At 38.7% G+C, this 6,441-nt stretch overlaps 1 protein-coding gene across 20 annotated transcripts in view; it reads left to right on the top strand.

The window, feature by feature from the left end:
- fnbp1.L (formin binding protein 1 L homeolog) overlaps positions 1–6,441 on the top strand; it is a 110,416-nt gene that overhangs the window by 25,316 nt on the left and 78,659 nt on the right.

The following is a 6,441-nucleotide window of genomic DNA, read 5'->3' as shown; positions in this document are numbered from 1 at the left end:
CTGGTATACCGTGGGCCTATCTACTTTCTTCCCGTCACGTGATTCTACCACCATCTATACTGAAAAGTGGTCTGAATTCTTTCTTCTGCTGTATCTTAATTCTAATGTTTTCCCTGTTCACTTCAGATTTCTAAAGACATCTAGAAAGGGCTGTTCCAATGAGCCTCTCTGAGCCAAAAATGGTGATTAAGAGAGGAAATCAGTTACATGGAAGTAGATACCATGTTTGCACCACAGACTGGACTGGTCAATATAATGGCATGTATTATGCATCTCACTGTTTCCTATTGACTTGAGCCTCACAGGAATGTCCCTATTGTCATACCTATTTGCAGCCCCTCCCCCCACACCTGCCCTTAGGAGCTTTACCTTTATGCAACCTGCTTTGTGTATACTGCCCTTTAACCTAAGCAAGTTACATCAGATAAGCCCTAGCCCCCGGTCTTTTAGTAAATAGTAAATGCTGGTTCATTTTCATTGGTTTACTACAGTAAATCTGGCGTACATTAAGGGTCAGGGCACACAGGCAGATCTCCTCTTCTTCGGGGCGACTTAATATCCCAGAATCTGCCTGTGTGCCCTGACCCTAAAGGTGTTGTTCACCTTTCAATTAACTTTTAGTAGAGCGTGATATTCTTATAAAATTTGCAATTGGTTTTTGACTTATTTAGCTTTTTATCCAGCAGCTCTCCAGTTTGCAATCTTGCTGGTTGCTAGAGTCTAAATTACCCTAGCAACCATACACAGATTTGAATACGAGACTTGAATATGAATAGGAGAGGCCTGAATAGAAAGATGAGTAATAAAAAGTTGATTTGTAGCCTGGCAGAGCATTTTGGTTTTTTTAGATGGGGGTCAGTGACCCCTCCCCATGTGATAGCTCGAAAGAATCAGAAGAAGGTAATTAATTCAAAAACAATAAAAAAGAAAAAATTAAGCGCAATTGAAAAGTTGCTAAGAATTAGCGTTGCCCCCTTTTGATCAATTTTTTACCGGCCAGTGGTGGGGGCAGGAACAAAAGGGGCGGGCGTGACGTAAAAAGGCGGCCGTGATGCAAAAGCGGCGGACCTGCGGGCATGACGCAAAAGGGCTCAGAGCCACGTCACTCGATGGGCAGAAGACAGAGAAAAGGCAAGTTGCCAGCAGAGGGCCAAGGGCTTTTGTTAAGGGTATTAAGGGTATTACAAATTTACCGGCAACTACATTGCCGGTAAATTTGTAATACTGGCCCCATCCTTAGCAGGTGTTTTACCGGCTAGGCCGTTAGGGTGGCAACTATTTAGCCATTCTTTAACAAAGAATGAGCAGATCTTTCACAGATATACCTAACTTAAGTGGGGATCACACAAGTTTCAAAAAATGGATCCGTGCAGGACTGTATCCCATTATTTGTTATTACAGAGCTTCTCTGTTATCTGCCTTTTCTATTTTTTTTTCTTTTTAGCTTGAATGACTGCCCCCATAACTATACAACAGTCCATTTACATAAAATAAAGTTGTCTTTCTAAAGCAAACGCATAATGTTTACCAAGTCAGGGCAAGAGTACATTATATTTTAATTACTTGCTTTTCTTTTTAGGTGCTACTGTTCCTTTAAGGAACATTGAAATGTTGTTTATTTAGGGCTAAAAAAGAAATGTAAACTTGAGGTTTCCCATTGTTTGTTGAAGGAATTGACACACCTTATTAAATAGCCTGTTTCCCGTTTAGTAAACCTGGTCCTTCTTTTATGATCCTGATAAGAACTATAATCCGCAGTGAGTTAAGTGTTGACTAGACTATAATCCCTGCCATTAATCTCTAGCATGATAATAAGCAAGGAGCTTTCCGACTTCCTTAAGGGGAAGAAACACTGGTCTATGGGAGATGTATAGATCCACACAGACCCTTGTATGTAGAGTAGACGAGGGTCCAATGACAGACCCTGGGTAACTAAAATTCATTAGTATAGAACGAAAAGTTAGTTATTAATAAAGACTTGGCGATTTAAAAGTTTCATTTGTGTTTTTTTTTCGTTCTATACTAACGAATTTAAAAAGAAGAAATTGTTACTGGTCCTTTAAAGGGGTTGTTCACCTTTAAATTAACTTTTAGTATGACGTAGAGAGTGATATTCTGAGACAATTTGCTATTGGTTTTTATTGTTTATTATTGGTGGTTTTTGAGTTATTTAGTGGCTCTCCAGTTTGCAATTTCAGCAATCTGGTTGGTAGGGTCCAGGGACCCTAGCAACCATGCATTGATATGATTAAGAGACTGGAATATGACCAGGCGAGGGCCTGAATAGAAAGAGGAGTAATTAAAAGTAGCAATAACAATACATTTGTAGCCTTACAGAGTATTCATTTTTAGATGGGGGTCAGTGAGACCCATTTGAAGGCTGGAAAGGGTCAGAATAATAAAAATAATTCAAAAACTATAAAAAAATAAATAATGAAGACCAATTGAAAAGATGCTTAAAATTGGCCATACCAAAAAGGTGAACCACCCTGTTTTCCTATTGAAGCAGGCTTGCCAAATGTTTTCCTGTTCCCTTTAAAAGTCACTCATTTACGAAACTCGGAACAAATCTAATTGGCTGGCCTTTAAAAATAGGATTATGAAAATTTAAAGCACCTCTGCCCATAGTTTCCATTGAACACACGCTGCTATTGAATTTGTGCAGCCTGCAGGCAGAGCTCGTTTCGGGATTGCGCATGCTCAGTGCTGCTGTAGAAGGAGAGTTGTACAAGAGCTGCCTCCCTTGTGGTCCTCACCTGATGTTGCTGCTCGACTCCTTTAACTGCGATGGAGGCTCTAAAGGAAAAAACAGCTTAAAAGCATATTGACGTCAAGGCTCCAGTAAATGGGGCCATCCTCTGTTTCTTGGAATTCATCTGGCAGACTCCCTTCTAGAGAAAAATCTGAATACAAACTCCCCTGGCACTTCATTTTTGTATTAGTATTCCTTTATTACGTCAGTTTCCTTATTATTTCAGGCATATTTCTAAAAATATGGACCAAATACTGGAAAATTAGTGGGCCAGACAGAACACACAAGACCCTAGCAACCAGACTGTAATTACAATCTGGAGAGCTGCTGAATAAAAAGCTAAATAACTCAAAAACCACAAATAATACAATGAAAATCATTTGTTATGTTCTCAAAACTAAAAGTTAAAGGGTTTGTGATATATAAATTGATATTTTGAGATCATTTGCTTTTGGTTTTCATTTTTTATTATTTGGAGTTTTTAAGTTATTTTTATTCAGCAGCTGCAATTTCAGCAGCCTGGTTGCTAGCATCCTAATTACCCTAGCAACCATGCACTGATTTGAATAAGAGACTCGGATATGAATAGGAGAGGACTGAATAGAAAAACGAGTAATAAAAAGTAGCAATAACAAAAAAATTGTAGCTTTACAGAGCATTTGTTTTTATTTAGCTGGGGTCAGTGACCCCCCTCCCCATTTGAAAGCTGAAAAGTTAGAAGATAATAATTCAAAAACTAGTTTTTTTTTTCAGCAACTCTCCAGTTTGCAACTTTAGCAATCTAGTTGCTAGGGTCCACATTACTCTAGCAACAATGCATTGCTTTGAATAAGAGACTGGAATATGAATAGGGGAGGGCCTGAATAGAAAGAGGAGTAATAAAAAGTAGCAAAAACTATACATTTGTAGCCTTGCATGGCATTTGTTTTTTTAGATGGGGTCAGTGACCCCCATTTGAGAACTAGAACTAGTCAGAAGAAGAAGGCATATAATTAAAAAAACTATGAAAAAGAAATAATGAAGATCAATAGAAAAGTTGCTTAGAGTTGGCTGTTCCACAATATACTTAAAGTTAATTTAAAGGTGAACCATCCCTTTAATCTAAAGGTGGTGAAAGGGGTGGTTCACCTTTCAGATGACTTTTGGTATGCTGTACAATGGCTTAATTTAAGCAACTTTTGCATCGCCCTTCATTTTGTAATTTTTATAGTTTTTGACTTCTGATTCTTCCGGCTTTGAAATGGGCTTCACTGACCCCATCTAAAAACAAATGCTCTTTTGTTATTGCTACTTTTTATTACTCATCTTTCGATTCAGTCCCTCTCTTATTCATATTCCAGTCTTTTATTCAAATCAGTGCATGGTTACTAGGGTCATTTGGACCCTAGCAACCAGGTGGCTGAAATTGCAAAGTGGAGAGCTGCTGAATAAAAAGCTAAATAACTCAAAAACCACAAATAATAAAAAATGCAAACCAATTACAAATTGTCTCAGAATATCCCTCTCTACATCATACTAAAAGTTAATATAAAGGTGAATGACCCCTTTAATAGATTTTAATAGGTCTATGTTGGGAACTGATCTTGACTGGGTCCCACTGGGAGAATCTCTGGCATGCCAGTCCAAACCTGGGCAGAGACTATGCAGTTGGATTTCATAATTAAATTTTGTGAGAAAGTCTGGTTGTGTGTTGGGCCCTAGGAGGCCCAGTCCAACATTTGCAAGAGCTTGAAATCTATTCGATACCGTGGTTGGGGCAGAAGTTGCCGTGACGACAGTGACGCTGATTCATAAGAGGCACAAACTGACAGTTATGGGAACCTCAAGTGAGATTTCTTTGGCTTTGATTCAGCAGCCACGGAATGGTTCTGATACATTCTCTTACATCAGCAGCCTGGCCCTGAGTCATTGAGAGCTAGCCGGATTGTACGTGGGTGATAGTAAATATTTCAGTATTACTCTCACTTGATTCCAGTAAAACATTCATTCCACTTGCCTGCCTGGCACCATTCCAGCCAAATATGCATAAATATATATACAGTATATATACACAAAAGCCATGAATATCTTCTAAATTATATCCTTATAAACGGTGATTAGTGACATCATCAGTTATAAAAGGTGAGTAGTGATGTCATTATTGTCACATGACTCACTAAGGTGTGTATTATAATAAATAAAGTAGCCCTTGTTGGGAAATATGAGGATAATAGAAGTAACCTCGGAGTTCCATGACCTGGATAAAAGTATTCGGCCTTCGCCATGGAACTCCTCGGTGACTTATAATATCCTTATATTTTACAATAGGGGGTACTTTATTCACTATATAAATTACCACTTTTTTCACCTTGACCTGTGAGTGCAGTTTCATATGATGTTATATAGTTTTTTTTTATTCTGGCACCCAGGCAATTAGCTTATACAAACAGAGTGCAAACTACATGCTAGGTATGGGATCCATTATCCGGAAACCCGTTCTCCTGTAGACTCCATTTTATTCAAATAATCCAAATTTAAAAAAAAAAAAAGATTTCCTTTTTCTCTGTAATAATAGAACAGTACCTTGTTCTCTCTCCTCTGTCCTCTCTCTCTCTCTTCAATCAGACCGACAGACACCGCTTTCAACATCCTTTAGAACAGAATTTAGTTCTTCTGCAGATCAGTTAATCAGCTGCTTCCTGCTACAAGGTTTAATGAGTCAGAATTAGCAGTGCAGAGAATATAAACAGTCAGACAGATACTGCCCTTTAGTTGCAGCGACATAATGGGGGGGTATTTATCAAAGGTCAGATTTGTGAGGTTTTTTTTATACCTTGAATAAACTCACAACCTGAATGTTTGCTTATTTATGAAATAACTCAAATGTACACACTCAGTACAATCGATGGGGGGAAACTCGAATACTTGCATTGATCGAGTTATCTGCGAAAAAATGGTTAGAATTTTTAGATTTTTCGAGCAAAAACCGCAGAAAAAAACCCAAAAATCAAAACTTCTCCATATTAGTCATGTGCGGGTCGGGCTTTTCCCTACCCACACCCGGCTGAAACCTGCCCTCCACCTGCGCCTGCCCAAGCCCGACTTCCGAGTTTCATTTATAGACCTGCGCCGACCCGCTGATGACATCACAAAAGGGCATGGCGAGCAGGTGCGTGTCAACCTGGAAGTTAGAAGCCGGCATTTGTAAGGCCGCATCAGTCTGGCTGTTTATATTTCCTGCACTGCAAATTCTGACTCATTAAACAATGTAGATGTAATGTAAGTATAACGAGGAATGAATGAATGGGAAGTTGCTTAGAATTACATTAGTTTCATTAAAAAACAAACAAAAACATTTTTGGATGTAGATCCAATTTAATACAGCATTTAAGCTTATGTTACATGTAGCTTTCCTCTGGGTCAATCACAAGACAGGTCTCACTTGGACTAAAAAGGTGGACAAGTCCCTTTTCCCAGCCTCATCTTGTAAATATAAGTAAAACTAATGTATGCTGTCACTTAGATTGGGTGCCCGGCCTCCGCAGAGCCCACTAATACAACATCCATTTAAGTTTCATCTGTGTCGGAAAAGGAACTGAAGCTATAAAAAAGGAACCAGTAAAGTGTCAGGTTGTCTTGCTATACTATTGCACTTCTTTTATGTGTATTAACCCTTTTCATGCCATGTCTCTCTGATTTTGCTGAAAACA

The sequence above is a fragment of the Xenopus laevis genome, chromosome 8L (assembly GCF_017654675.1).
Source record: "Xenopus laevis strain J_2021 chromosome 8L, Xenopus_laevis_v10.1, whole genome shotgun sequence".
Taxonomy (NCBI): domain Eukaryota; kingdom Metazoa; phylum Chordata; class Amphibia; order Anura; family Pipidae; genus Xenopus; species Xenopus laevis.
This window is presented reverse-complemented; position numbering and strand designations above follow the sequence as displayed.